This window comes from Macrotis lagotis, chromosome X (assembly GCF_037893015.1).
Source record: "Macrotis lagotis isolate mMagLag1 chromosome X, bilby.v1.9.chrom.fasta, whole genome shotgun sequence".
Classification (NCBI taxonomy): Eukaryota; Metazoa; Chordata; class Mammalia; order Peramelemorphia; family Peramelidae; genus Macrotis; species Macrotis lagotis.
This window is the reverse complement of record NC_133666.1, coordinates 669,372,841-669,389,229: the sequence shown is the minus strand read 5'-3', so window position 1 is coordinate 669,389,229 and position 16,389 is coordinate 669,372,841. Positions and strand designations below refer to the sequence as shown.

General features: G+C 36.5%; 1 protein-coding gene across 6 annotated transcripts in view; it reads right to left on the bottom strand.

Annotated features, from left to right (window-relative positions):
• The window catches only part of CLIP1 (CAP-Gly domain containing linker protein 1), a 143,458-nt gene that overhangs the window by 98,945 nt on the left and 28,124 nt on the right, over positions 1 to 16,389 (bottom strand). The window lies entirely within an intron of this gene.

The following is a 16,389-nucleotide window of genomic DNA, read 5'->3' as shown; positions in this document are numbered from 1 at the left end:
TGGAGTCAGGAGGACCTGAGATCAAATCTGGCCTCAGACACTTTTTATTTTATTTTAGGTTTTTTTTGGTTTTTCAAGGCAATGGGGTTAAGTGGCTTGCCCAAGGCCACACAGCTAGGTAATTATTAAGAGTCTGAGGCTGGATTTGAACTCAGGTCCTCCTGACTCCAGGGCTGGTGCTCTATCCACTGCTCCACCTAGCTGCCCCTGGGTCTCACTAGCCCTGTAGTCAGGAGGACCTGAGTTCAAATCCAGATTCAGACACTTAATAATCGCGCATTACCTTGGGCAAGTCACTGAACACCACTGCCTTAAATAAATAAAAATTAAAAAAATAAACTAGATTAATATCCTAATTTTAGAGCTGAGGAACCTAGGGTCAGAAAAGGTAGAGAAATTTTCACAAGACCCTATAGCTAGTTAGAAGTAAAATCTAGATTAGAATCTGGGTCTCCTACTTTTCTGGATCCAACATCTATACTTTTTAGGAAAAAAGACTTACACTTATAAAATCTCCTATAAGAAATATAAATTCTGAAGACAATGTTACTAAGGGTACTAGCAATCAATGTGTTACATAGAAGAAAAATTAATAAAAAGTTAATCATGTTACAGAAATGTGGATTTAAAAAGAACTACAAGAGCTCTTTTCTTGACCAATAATAAATTTCTCTGAATTTTTTAAAGAGCTTGTCAGTAGTAAGAAATTACAGATGATGAGTTAAAAAAAGAAAAATCCAAAAAAAAACAGATCTGCCCTTTAAGTTTCAGTGAACTCAAGTTCTGAGTACAGTTTATTCAAACTCCACTGGAACTGTCCTCCAATTTGAGAACAAAATGAAGAAAAAGTTTTAAGATCCAAATATTAGATGTTATGGCCAATATCTAGTAAAAATCAGAACAGAAACTATAACTAGGATCATTGCTTTCACTTCTGAAATAGCAATATAAAAGTGCCAAAGCAACAACTAAACAACTTTGTTATAATTTGTAAATTATCTATTATTAAAGTCATTTCAAAAGAAACAAGAGACTGGATTTTTGAGGATGACTTCATGACAAAGGTGGCAAGACACTTTCATCAGGGCTCATAATTCAAGATGATGATTTTTTTCATTCTAAGACAAATTTACTTCAAGAATCTCCTAATACTGGTCTGTATGAGATAAAATGTAAAATCCATTAATGGCAAACAAACCTAAGACACTAAAGGCAGGGATTTTCATTCTTTCACTATCTCATTAAGAGACTTAAATTTTATCTTCCTTAGGAACTGCAAAAGAAAAGTGAAGTGACACTCAAAAGAGGCTATGAGTTCATGGTCTATTCAAGATCAATAGTTGCAAAATAGTATTACTAACATCTTTAAGCAACTTTTTATAAGTCCTTTTTATAACCATCAAGTTACAGAAAAATTAAATCTATGTGTGGAGGGTACAGCTTCAGTTCCTTTTCTGGTCTTTAATTCTTGAGTTTACACTTCAAAGTTTCTACACAGCTCAGTTTTTTTTTTAATCAGGAATGCTTGGAAACACTCTATTTCAATAAAAATCCAGTTCTTCCCCTGTAGAAATTATACTCAGTTTTGCTGGGTTAGTTATTCTTGCTTGAATATTTATATCCCTTACCTTCTGGAATAGGGTATTCCAAGCTCTCTGTTCCTTTATGATGATGTATGATCCTGATTGTGTTTCTTTGGAACTTGAATTCACTCATTTTTTGAAATTGCATTATTTTTTCTTTGACCTGGAAACTCTAGATTTTGGCTCTAATATTCCTAGGAGTTTTCATCTTAGAGTTTCTTTCAGTGGGTGACCAATGGATTCTAACTCTACTTTTCCCTTTGGTTCTAAGATAGCTGATTAGTTTTCCTTTTAGATTTTTTGAAATGTGATGTCAAGGCTCTTTTGTTCTTCTTTTTTTGTTCCTGACTTGCACATAATCCAACAATTTTTAAATTTTTCTCTTTGATCTGTTTTTCAGATCAGTTATTTGCTATGAGATGCTTTATAATTTCTTTTTTTCCCCCAGACTTTTCACTTAATTATAATTGGGGGTCATAGAGTCATTATCTTCCATTTGATACACTGGAATTTTCAGAGGCTTTGTAACTTGGGTCAAGTTTTGTACCTTTTGAGGTAAGTTACTGACTTCTTGATTCTCTTTTCCGTAGCTCTCATTTCTTTTCCGTGTTTTCCTATTAACTTTTTTAAAAAAACTAGTGCGTTATTTCTTCCAAGAATTCAAATTGAACTTAGGTCCAGACTGCATTTTTCTTTGAAGCTTCACATGAAACTATTTTGGAGTCAATGTCTTCTGGTTTTGTATACTGATTATCTCTTCTACCATAATAGCTTTTTATGGTGGGATTCTTTTTCTTTGTTCATATCTCCAGCCAACTTTCTAACTTTGGACTTTATATGATGTCCTGGTTCTGTGGATTTCTAGAGGGAATATCTAGGTAAAGTTTATTGTCTTCTATAGTTTTACGGATGCTTTCTTGTGTTATTCCAAGGATATCAGAGAAAGCTCAACCTGGGGACTTAGAACCTTCTGAGTTTCCAAAGTATCTAATCTAGGATAAAGTCTGATCACTGCCTTCCTTGTTTAAACTCACAAACTTCCTGACTTGGGTTTGGCTCCAAGCAAGACCTCTGTGGGGCTTGCCCAGATTGGAATCCCAAGAGAGTGCTGCTGGACTCATCTACCACCAGCTGGATCAAAAACTTTGCTCGCTCAGAATCACAGAAATGCAGGCTCTCATTTGGTCTGGGATTCCTACCTTATTATGTGCTGTAGTCTGGACTAAAGGTTAGAAGTGAGATCCTGTTCCATTCCTGGAGTCAGAATCATATGTTGGATCCCTGTTTCTTAAAATGTTCCTTGTTCAGTACACGACTTAGGGATTGGAACCACCTCTTAACCCTGGGATATCACCCTCAGAACAGATCCGTTCTTCCAACCTGGATCTGTGAACAAGAATCGGTGGCTGTATGAAAGAGGTGCCAACTAACATCTGTTCCTGTTCCCTGAATATGGTTGGGTCACCCTCTGTGGATCTGAAACCCCTTTGTTTTCCTAGTTAATAGTCTCTCCCTTCACTGGTATACTCCATGCAACTGTTCCTGGCTAGATCCAATCTCAGTGCCTGCAGACTATCTCCCTTTGCCAACATGGACTGGAAAAATTACTCACTTTTTTTTATCTAGGATCTTCTTATCAGGATTCAGTCTGGGATATTTTCTAGATCTGCGTAGAGGAGCTATGACTTAGAGCACAGTTGTACATCTTCCTGCTACTCAACTATCTTGGTTCCATCCCACCTGATATTGTTTAATAGGAAGTAAACAGGATACCTTAAGCCATACTCCAAGGATTTTCACTCATCCTATCCACAATAATTGGCCCAGAAGTGAACATAAGTATCCATAAAGGTACTCACATTCATAATATAGATAGCCACGATATACTCTTCTTGATTAGCCACTAAAACATTTGAGCAAGGATATTCCTCTCAGTGATCCTCTCCCCAAAAATTCCAATAGAAACTAGAGTACCCTAAAAGGAATGAGGGTCTTCTGGTATAGTTATAACCTGACTACTAATACCTATGAAGTAACTCCTTATATATGTGTTACTCTCTTCCCTTCCCTTTTTTTTTCTTTATTATTTAAGGAAATTGTTAAGGTTAAGTGACTTGCCCAAGATCACACAGCTAGGCCATTATTAAGCATCTGAGGCTGAATTTGAACTCAGGTCACCCTGACTCCAGGGCCAGTGCTCTATCCACTGTGTTACCTAGCTGTCCCAACTCGTCCCTTTCCAAGATACAGTGACTCATGTATATGGCCACCAGTTCCCATTCAGTTCTATAATACCCAAGCCTAGGAGTACCACCTCCTACTTACTCAGGTTTGCAATCTAGCTATAGCTATCATCCTCAACTTCTCACTCTCTCTCACCCCTCCAAATGAAATCAGTTGCTAAATTCTTTCATTTCTTCCTTTGCAATATTTCTTGCAAATGCCTCTATTTCTCCTTTAATACTGCTACCACCTTGGTGCAAGCCTTCATCACTTCATACTAGACTTCATACTTCATACTTCATCACTTCATACTTGGACTTTTGCAGTAAACTGTTGGTTGGTCTTCCTCAAGTCTATCCCCATTCTAATGTATTCTTTGCCAAGTTCACAAATAATATGTCTGACTATGTCATCCCTTCCCCCTTCCAATAAACTCCAATACTATCTATTACCTCCACAATCAAATATAAAATTCTATTTCATTTTTAAAGCCCTTCATAATATAGTCCCTTATTATCTTCTCAGTTTTTTTTTAAACCTTACTTCCCCAGATTTCCTGTCAATTATACCAGTGCCCCTAAAGGCTGACCAGCAATCATCTTCTAGTCCACTTCACATTTCAAATGCTAAACCCAAAGTTCCTCATAAAATAAAAATATTAAAGAGAATAAAGAAAAAGAGAGAATCAAGAGCATCATCTGTTGTTAAGCTAACATGTTAACAAGCACCATGCCTCTTCTGATCATTCTCAAAGCACTTATTTATATGGAAAATCTTATCTGTCCAGTCAAATGCTACAGCTGTCCAAATCTCCCACTTAAACTTTGACAATTAACCTCTTTAGATTTTATATGATGGTCTGACACTTTCCAAGTAAGGGTGTCAGTCATATCTACCTGTACCCAAAGCAGACTGGTCACCAAGAGAGGAAATTTGCGGAGAAAGGGCCAACTCCTGACCACCAAATCTACTTCTTTTTAAAATTTCACTCCCTCCTTTGCTGTTCCCCATGAGGTAACCTGTTATACAAATTCATCATTATAGGGTCAATATTAAAGAACTACCCCATTTTAGCCACCTAAAATGATGCAAAAGGTAATTCCCATCTGGGCCCTTTAAATAGTTTAAATAACTTAGCACAAGCAAATCCTCTGTATGTTCTCCAAGCCAATGTAACTCTAAGTTTTCTCCATTAAACTACACTTATTGTTCTAGTGATTCATTTGTTTGATATTTAAACTTCTCCCTGAAATTGTACCAGTTTTTGTGTGGTGAAAAGTTCACCTACCCATTGACTTAACTATGAAAGAAATCATTTACAGGAAAATATTATGTGGGAATAATAATAGCTAGAGCTGAGAGTTCTTTCCAATCCACACCTGTTTTCAATTCTCATCTTTACTCCTCTATCTATAACCTTTCATAGGACTATAAAGCCATAATAGCAGAATTAACACATTATCCAGTGGAAAAATCTTAGGCCAGAGATCTTGCATCCCAACTCCAGTCTAGTGATTCTACCATTCTCAGAACTGCCCCTATAAATAATTATTTGGAAAAATGTTCCAAATCACTAATAATAAGATAAATGTAAATCAAAATGTAAATCAAAACAAATGAAAAAATAAAACAATCAAAACAATCTGAGCTTTCATTTCATTCTCAGCAAATTGCCAAAAATGATAATAGTTAATGTTAGAGAGCATGTCAGAAGAGAAGCACCTGAATTGTTGGTGGTGTGATGAATCATTATAAACATTCTGAAAAGCAATTTTTGGAATTATGCAAATAAAAGGACTAATATGTCTATACCTTTTGATCCAGGGATTCCAATGCTAGGCAAATACTCTATGGAGGCCACTGATGATAAGAAGAAAAGACCATTAATACAACAAAATATTTGTGGTGGCAATTATTATGATAGGAAATAACTGGAAATGAAGTAGATGTTCAGATTGTATGAAACAAATTGTGGCATGTGAATGAAAACAGTGCATGCATAGGTAAACAATGAAGAGAAAATAATATCTTTAGTCTCAAAAAAAAGAGTTGTAAGATAATGAATAAGGTGACCATGGAAAGGATTAATTCAAGGAGAAAAAAGGGGACAGAGCTTGACTAAATGAGGAGAGAAGTGTCCACTAAAAATTATTCCTTGGGAAAATTTGCAGTAGAAAATGAGAATTTTATAATGGGCCTTGGTATAGGAGGGGAGGGAGGGAGACAAATTCCTCAAAGATAGTATAGTATTGTGCATTCATGGATGACATCTTTCCACAAGAGAAGGAAAAATGAAATTTACTTATCTAAAAGTACAGGAAGGGGCGGCTAGGTGGCGCAGTGGATTAGAGCACCAGCCCTGGAATCAGGAGTACCCAAGTTCAAATCCGGCCTCAGACACTTAGTAACTACCTAGCTGTGTGGCCTTGGGCAAGCCACGTAACCCCACTGCCTTGCAAAAACCTAAAAATAAAATAAAATAAAAGTAAAGGAAGATATGAAACTGATGAAGAGATTACATGACAAATGGGAAATAAAAAAAATGATGGGAAAGGCAAATGATAGAATTAAACTAAATGACTTGAGACAAAGAAAAACCATTTCTTTTGTAGTACTGTTTGTTTCTATCCTCTTTAACTAAATCATCCAGTGATACTTCTAAAAGTGAGGCACAACAGAATAAAGGAGTGAGGAGGCAAGAACAAAAAGGCAATAAATAGAATTTGATTGGAAAAGAGAACTCTTACCTTGGTATTTAATAAGCTTTAAATTTATGAGGGGGGAAAAAGGGGAAAAAGTAGAATAAATAATCATATTGACTATGAAACAAAGAAAAAAGTTGAAAACAGACAGAAATATAAGAGAATATGAGAACAAATTAAATAAATCCTACTTAGAAAAAAAAGAAATTGGAAGAACATTTTGAATTAAATACAGAACTGAGAAGGAAAAGGGAAGAGAAAGAAGGGAAAAAAATAAATAAATAGAAGAAAGAAAAATAAATCAATAAATTAAATAGGCTACAATTTGACAAAAGGACATGTGAGGGAGGTGAAGGAACAGGTCTAGAGAGAGAACTTTACCTTAAAGTAAATTAAGAGGATTGGGCTGAAGTCAGGAAGACCCAAGTTCAAACTGGGTTTCACCTACTTACTAGCTGTGTGATCCTGGACTGGTGATAATGATATCTATCCTTCATTCTTTTTTTTTAAATTTCATTTATTTTGAGTTTTACAATTTTTCCTCTAATCTTCCTTCCCTCCCTACCACCACAGAAGGCAATCTGTTAGCCTTCACATTGTTTCCATGGTATACATTGATCTAAATTGAATTAAAAAGAGAGAGAAATCATATCCTTAAGGAATAAAAAAAAAAGAATAAGAGATATCAGAATTACATAATAAGATAATTTTTTTTCTAAATTAAAAGTAATAGTCTTTGGTCTTTGTTCAAACTCCACAATTCTTTCTCTGGACACAGATGGTTTTCTCCATCGCACTGTCCTTCATTCTTAGGGTTTTTTTTTTTTTGCAAGGCAAATGGGGTTAAGTAGCTTGCCCAAGACCACACAAGCTAGGTAATTACTAAGTGTCTGAGACCGGATTTGAACCCAGGTACTCCTGACTCCAAGGCCGGTGCTTTATCCACTACACCACCTAGCCGCCCCTCTGTCCTTCATTTTTGAAGAAGACAGTGACATCAGGGGAGATGATGTCATGACAAGCACATGAATTGGATTTGAGGGAGGGGATTCTGTGCTAAGTTATTAGCCTAACTTTCTCCTCCAGAGCCATCTGGGTCCAGTGGCCAGATAGGAATCAGGATGATTGGAGATGGTCCTGAATTAGAAGCTATCAGGGTCGAATGACTCATCCAAGGTCACACAGCTAGGAAGTGTCAAGTGTCTGAGGCTAGATTTGAACTCCTGTTCTCCTGACTCCAAGACCAATGCTCTATCTACTACACTACCTAGCTGCCTGGGCGTTGGAGAAAAAAAATGGCAAAACACTTCACTATCTTTGGCCAAGAAAACACCATGGACATTTTGGTCCACAGGGGTCACAAAGAGTTGGATACGACTGAACAAAATTTAAGAAAAACTAATCAAAGGAACAAACACTAATTTAAAAGACAAAAAAAAAACCCAATTCAAAAAATGTATAGAGAAACAAACTTTATTCTCCTAACTTTAAATGTGAATGGATTAAACAATCCAAAGAGAGTAAAAGACTAGATAAGAAAACACGACTGGTTACTTGCAAGAAAGACATCTAATTCCATAAAGGAAAAGAATTAGGACTACAACCAAGAATCATCTTCGTGGCAAAACTATGTACATCAAGGGAAAAAATGCTCATTCAATAAAGTTTTCAAAAGAAGAACAGAATTAAACAAAAAATTTGATCCCCAATATCAAGACCCAAGAGAAGCCTAAAAAGGGAAAAAGGGAAAAGAAAGCATTCAGTGGAGCTGAACTATATCACTACATGGAAAGATTGTAATTCTTAAAAATTGTACCACTAATACAGCTAGAAGGAATATACATGGGGGGGGGATGCATTATAAGCTCTTGACTACATAACCTCTGTCAGAAGTAGGAATTGAAACCAGGTAGGTCTTCCTGATCAGAAGCTAACTCCTAATCCACAACACCACAAAGTTTACCATATAGAAATGTGGGAGGGAAGAACAAACTTAAATGAGATAAAAATGCAGTATGAGCAAAAGTACATAGACAGATACAAAGAACTGGGAATAGTTCAGATTTGTTAAACTGGGTGTGAGATGAATAACAGAAGATAAAACTAAAAAAGTATGTTTACTGCTAGCCATGCAAGGTCTTAAATGCAAGACTGCTGGGTGAGTCCAGACATTATTTGATAAATAATAAGTCATTAATTTTTCAGAACTCAATTTGGCTATTCCTCTGGAAAGCACTCTTTCCTAATCTCCTCTTACCAAAATTCTACCTCCATTGTCAGCTCAAATGCAACCTCCTATATGAAGTCTTAGTTAAATACCTCCATCTGACTACATCCTTTCTAGCCTCAAATTTATCTTGCATCTGGACCTCTCCTCTCCTCTCCCTTCATATTCCATGCTCCACTTTCTATTATAATTACCAGTCATATATTATAGTCTTCCATGTACACATAGCTTTTAGGATTTATAAAGTAATTCCCTCACAATAGCCCTATGAGATAAAAGGTACATCATTTTACAGATGAAGAAATTAACAGTGCAAAGGATCTGTTCTTGGTCACCCACCTGGTATGTCAAATATAGAATTAGAATCCAAGCTTCCATGCTGAAGGCCTATTTCCACAATGCAAAATTGAGTCCCAAAAAAGTTTACAATCTACCTTTAGTAGTCTACATACATATCTCTGGATGCCAGAACTACACAATTTTTCCAATTTGTATCCCCATGACCTCCCTAAAACAGTGTTTTGCATATAATATGTGTGAAACTCAATATGTCATTCATTAAGGCTTTTTGGCTTTTTAGCATAGTAGTAATATTAAAGCTGTGCTTCCTTGAATACTTACTTCTCTCACTGCAGCAATAACCAGAGAAAAATTAGGACAAGGAAGACTATTAGGAGACTTTGTGGCTATGAACTAAGAAGGTTCTAATGTTTTATCCTTCATTTTCAAACCATCTGCATCCAATGGCCAAGTATGAATCAAGATGACTGGAGATGGCCCTGGATGAGGGACAATCAGGGATTAAATGACTTGCCCAAGGTCACACAGCTAGTAGGAGTCAAGTGTCTGAGGCTGGATTTGAGGCCCCCCCCCCCCCCCCCCCCCCCCCCGCCTCTTGACTACAAGCCACTTAGCTGCCCCAAGGTGGTTCTAGTAAGAATAACAAAGAAGTAACAGAATAATCCATTCAGTTCTAACACATATAGAGCATGGTTTGTTATATGGAAAAGATATGTAACACAACTAAATTCTGACATGAACCAAATGGTTATAAAATCGACAGTTTATAAAACAAAGGAAAGAAGATATATCTTAAAAAAAAAACTTAGAATGAGGAAATGCTTTTGAAAATCTCCCTTATAAGCCATTCCCCAATTGACAAATGGTCAAAGGATATGCAAAGACAATTTACAGATGAGGAGATCAAAACAATCCATAGTCATATGAAAAATTGCTCTAAATCATTACTTATTAGAGAAATGCAAATTAAAGTTTCTCTGAGGTACCACCTCACACCTCTCAGATTGGACAATATGACCAGAAAGGATAATGATCATTGTTGGAAAGGTTGTGGGAAATCTGGGACACTATTAACATTGTTGGTGGAGCTATGAACTCATCCAACCTTTCTGGAGAGAAATTTGGAATTACACCCAAAGAGCAACAAAAATGTGCATACCCTTTGATCCAGCAATACCACTACTGGGTCTATACCCCAAAGAGATGATGAAAAAGGGTAAAAACATCACTTGTACAAAAATATTCATAGCAGCCCTGTTTGTGGTGGCAAAGAATTGGAAATCAAGTAAATGTCCTTCAATTGGGGAATGGCTTAGTAAACCGTGGTCTATGTATGTCATGGAACACTATTGTTCTATTAGAAACCAGGAGGGAGGGGAATTCAGGGATGCCTATGTATGTCATGGAACACTATTGTTCTATTAGAAACCAGGAGGGAGGGGAATTCAGGGAAACCTGGAGGGATTTGCATGAACTGATGCTGAGTGAGATGAGCAGAACCAGAAAAACACTGTACACCCTAACAGCAACATGGGGGTGATGATAAACAAACCTTGATGGACTTCCTCATTCCATCAGTGCAACAATCAGGGACAATTTTGAACTGTCTGCAATGGAGAATACCATCTGTATCCAGATAAAGAAACATGGAGTTTGAACAAAGACCAAGGACTATTATCCTTAATTTAGGGGAAAAAAAACTGATATCTTATTATATAATCTTGCTATCTCTTATACTTTAAGTTTCTTCCTTAAGGATATGATTTCTCTCTCATCACATTCAATTTGGATCAATGTATACCATGGAAACAATGTAAAGACTGGTAAATTGCCTTCTGGTGGGGGTGGGGGGAAGGAAGTAAGATTAGGGGAAAAACTGTAAAACTCAAAATAAATAAAATCTTTAAGTTAAAAAAAAGAAAAAGAAAATCTCCCTTATGTCTTTGAAATATAATCTTCGAGGTCAGGACAAGAGATGTCAACTGAATTGACATATAAAAGATAGAAAAGTACTTTTCCATCCAGGTTTCACTCATGACTATCTATATGAACTTTATATACCATGCCTCAGAAACTTCTTCACCTGCAATTAAGTTCACTCTCCTCCCAGTTTTTCGTACTTCAGCTATCCTCTGACCTTGGAACTTCCTCTATCTGGCTGGCTCCTCCCAAAAGTTCCCTTATAAGGATGATACCCAGGTCAGATTCCAGTCCCTTCCATTATAGCTATATTACTGATCTTTTATTGTACAGGTTAGGTCCTCCAGAACTCTTCTCAGTTTCCTTCTTCCCTCATTAGAAAGTATGTTCCTGGGAGGTCAGAACCAAGATGGAGGAGTAAAGGCAGAAAATCCCAGAAGCTCTCCCTCAGACCATTCCATGTGCCTGTAAATTATGACTCTAATCAAATTCTAGAAAGACCTCTTAGCCCAGGGACTGCCAAGGACAACTTGGAAGGTCATTGGGAAAACTGCCTCACCAGAATGAGCACAGAGCCAGGCCAGCACAGGCCTCAGTGCAGCCCTGGCCCAGGAGCCTGAAGAAGGCCTACAGAGTCACCCAGCTGCAGCTTCCAGAACACTCAGCCCACAGACAGAAAGAGGGTTGGGAGAGACTGCAGAGGTCTCTCTGCTATCCCTGGGGCAGGATTCTACTGTTTTGCCCACACTCAGATTCAGGTCACAATCTGGGGCCCTCTATTGCCAGAGGAGCAGGGGTCCTCCTCACAGCTCCAGAGCACAGGGGTGTGCTTGTGGTCATCCACAGACCAAAGCATAGGCAGGAGAGCAGTCAGAGCCTCTCAAAAGACCTTGAAGGAACTGAGGTACCTGGGGTGGTGTCCCAAAACCCCTCAAAAGCTTGAGAAAGTACATTAAAATAAAGTCATAGACTGGGGAAATGAGTAAACAACAGAAGAAAAAGAATCTGATTAAAGACAATTACTTTGGTCCCATGCAAGATTAAAATACCCACTCAAAAGATGACAAAGTCAAAGATTCTGTATCCAAAGTCTCCAAGAAAAAATAAGAATTGGTCTCAGGCTATGGAGGAGTTCAAAAAAGATTTTGAAAATCAAGTAAGGGAGATAGAGGAAAAATTGGGAAGAGAAATAAGAGTGAAAACCAAGTCAGTACCAAAAATACTGAAGGAAATAACATCTTAAAAACCAGTTCAGGTCAGATGGAAGAAACAGTTTAAAAGGTCAATGAGGAGAAGAATGTCTTAAAAAGCAGAACTGGCCAAATGGAAAAAGAGATAAAAAAGCTCTCTGAAGAAAATAAGAGCGGAGCTAAGGGAAGCTAATAACTTTGTGAGAAATCAAGAAACAATCAAACAAATCCAAAAGAACAAAAAACTAAAAGAAAATGCGAATTAGCTCAATGGAAAAACAGCTGTTCTAGAAAACAGATTCAGGAGAAATAATTGAAAATTTATTGAGCAACCTAAAAGTCATGACCAGGAAAAAAGCCTAGACTTCATTTTTCAAGAAATGCTCCAGGAAAATTGCCCCAATATTCTAGAAGCAGAGGGTAAAAGAGAAATCGAGTGAATCCACCAATCACCTCATAAAAGAGATCCCAAAATGAAAACTCCCAGGAATATTATAGCCAAATTTCAGAACTCCCAGGTCAAGAAGAAAATATTACAAGCAGCCAGAAAGAAATAATTCAAATATTGTGGAGCTATAGTCAGGATTACACAGGATTTAGCAGCATCTACATTAAGGGCTCTTTGGGCTTGGAATATGATATTCCAGAAGGCAAAAGAGTTTGGATTACAACAGAGAAACAACTACCCGGCAAAACTGAATGTCCTATTTCAGGGAAAATATGGATATTCAATGAAATAGGGGATTTTCAAACTTTTCTGTTGGAAGACCAGAGCTGATCAGAAAGTTTGATCTTCAAGTACAGGACTCAGGTGAAGCATAGAGAGGGTGAGGGTGAATGGGAAGAACAAATGATGAGGGATTTAATGATGTCAAACTGCTTCTATTCCTGTATGGGAAGATGATACTGGTATCTCATATGAACTTTCTCATTTAATAGAGCAGTTAGAAGGAGCATATATAGAGAAGACCCAGGAGGGAACTGAATATGAAGGTATAATATCTTATAAAGATGGAGTTAATGGATGTGAAAAGAATGAACTGGAAGAAAGGGTAAGGAGTGGTAGAATGGGCTGAGATATTTCACATAAAAGAGGAAAGAAAAAGCTTTTGCAATGGAGTGGAAGAGGGGATGGTGAGGGGGAATGAGTGAGCTTTCATTTTCATTGAAAGTGGCTCAGAAAAGAAACAGCATACACTCAACAAGGTGTAGAGATCTTGCCCTAGAGGAAAAAAAAGAAGAAGGGGATGGAAAAAAGGGGAAGGGGGGTGGAGTAGGCTTTGAGGGAAGATCGATCGTGGGGGAGGGTAATCAGATACAAAACTCTTGTGAGGAGGGACAGGGTGAAAGGAGGGAAAGAATAGAATAAATGGAAGTAGGGAGGAATTAGGAATAAGGGAAATACAGCTAACAACAGCACATGTGGGAAAAAATATTGAAGCAACTTCTTTGATGGATTTATGATAAAGAATGAAATCCATCCAAAAGAGAGAAATGATGGTATCTGAATACAGACTGAAGCACACTTTTTTTACTCTCCCTTTATTTTTCTTAAGGTTTCTCTCTCTTTGTGGGAGGAGAGGGGATTATGTTTACTTTTACAAGATTATAGTAGTAATATGAAAAACAAACAAATAAATAAATAAAAAGAAAATAAAAAGCTCCTGGGACCATTTTTCAGCTTGCACTGTTATTGCCAGAGCTGAAGTATCTAGCACCCAGTAACTTTTTTTTTTTTTGGAAGGGCGTGTTGTGAGACAATGGAGTTAAGTGACATGTCAGCTAGCTAATATCAAGTGTCTGAGGTAGATTTGCATGCAGTCCTCCTGACTCCAGGATCAGTGCTCTATTACACCACCTAGCTGCACACACAGTAACTTTAATAAATGTCTTGTCAACTTGATTTGATACATGTGAATATGTTAATATGAAGAAAGACACTATCTACATCCAGAAAAAACTAATAAATAGAAGCATCAAATAATTTATATATATATATGTGTGTGTGTGTGTGTGTGTGTGTGTGTATGTATATATATATATATATATAGAGTATTATATATACAGATACATAGACACATATATATAGTTATATATCATGTGTATATCATTTGTATCAGATAGTAGCCATCTATGGGGGAGGGAGGGTTGGGGGAAGGAAGAAAAAACTTATGTGATAATTTTGCTATATATTTGAAAGGAATGACAAGTTGTGCATAGTAGATTTTCAGTGTCATGTGCAAAATTATCTTTTTTTATTGTACCATATTATGCTTGTTTTAATTTATAAATTAAAAATAAAATTTAATACTTAAAAAATTAAAAGGGCATAAAAATTGAGTTTTTTGAGAGGAAATGTTTTCTTTTTTTCCTTTGTTTCCCCAATACCTAGCAGACTGTCTGGTACTTAGCAGGCACTTAATAAATATTTGTTGACTGATGACTCCATTCAGTTCAAGAAACTCTTTTTAAAATTTTTTTTATTTATTTAAGGCAATGGGGTTAAGTGGCTTGCCCAAGGTCACACAGCTGGGCAATTATTAAGTGTCTGAGGCTGGACCTAAACTCAGGTCTTTCTGATTCCAGGGTTGGTGCTCTATCCACTGCACCACCTAGCTGTCTGCTGATTTTCCTTGGGACAGACAAGCTACAATGGCCCTCAGCACTACAAAGCCTTCAGTACATTTTAGATCAAAAACATAAAATTTCTTGATTAGAATGTTGCTGATGCTGATGCTAGACTTTTCAATTAATAGATATCTATTAAAAATAGCAAGGCATTTCCATAATCTTCCTTAGAAACACCAAGTAAAAACACTAAAAATCAACCCTAACAAGCCAGTATAATTAAACTATCCCTTTGATTATTATAGTAGTAGTAATAACAGTAACACGGATATCGAGTTTTCAAGTTTGTAAAGCACTTTGCATCTGCAAAATCATTACAGCCTCACAAGAACACTTTGAAGTAGGTACTACTGCAACTATAGTTAACTGGTATCTCTACTTTAAAAATAAGGAAACTGAGGTTCTATGAGGTTAAGAGGCTTACATAGGTTCCCAGGTAGCAAATTTAAGAAGTAGGATTTAACTCAGGTCCACTGCCAAAAATTAGATATGAATTGCCAAAAATTAGATATGAATTATGTTCTTTTTAGAAAATTTGCTAGGGATGGGAAGAAAATTCATTTAGAGAAAAAGTCTAAGAGATGAAGGCTTCTACTAAATCTTCTCTGATTGCAAGATACAATTTAACTGTTGCTATTCCCTTTCTGAAATAGGACATCCAGGAATAAACTGAGAAGTCTATTAAAAAGCACCAGCCCTGGAGTCAGGAGGACATGAGTTCAAATGTGACTCTGACACATAATTACCTAGCTGTGTGACCTTGGGCAAATCACTTGACCCCACTGCCTCACAAAAACAAAAACAAAAAAAAAAGAAAAAGAAAAAGAAAGAAAGAAAAAGAAGAGAGTATGCTACAGGATTATAGGCTACATACAGCAAAACCAGAAGAACTTTGTACACACTAAGAGCAACACTGAGTGAGGTTCAACTATGATGGACTTGTTCATCTCAGCAGAACATTAATCAAAGACAATTCTAAAAGACTTGTGAAGGTAAACACCATCCATATCCAGAGAGGGAACTGTGGAATTTAAACATAGGCCAAAGCTTACTAGTTTCAATTTTTAAAAGTTCTCTTTTTTTTTCCTGTTTTGATTTGATTCTTCTTTTACAACATAATTAATATGGATCTAAGTTTAGCACTGTTTTATATATATATATATATATATATATATATATATACACACACACACACACACACACACACATATATATGGAGGAAGGGAGAAAAATGTGAAAATTCAAAACCTTGCCAAAAAATGATTGCTGAAAACTATTGTTGCATGGATCTGGAAAAATAAATTATATATTAAGAGGCAGCCTCATAGTGTGACAGAAAAAGCAGTGGACTGCAAATCTAGAAACTTAGGCTCTAATCCTAGCTCTAGCACTCTCTTTGGAATCTCGTACAAGTCACTTCAATTCTTCAGACTTCAGTAGCCCATACTGGATGACTTCTAAAAGAATATTTTAGGCCCACATCAAAATATTCATAGAAAAATATGTGTATAATATATATACATATCATATCTAACATAAATACATAATAAGATGTTTGACAAGTTGAATGCTTTTGTACAGAATTTAAGTATCAAAAAAAAGCACTTAACTGTCTT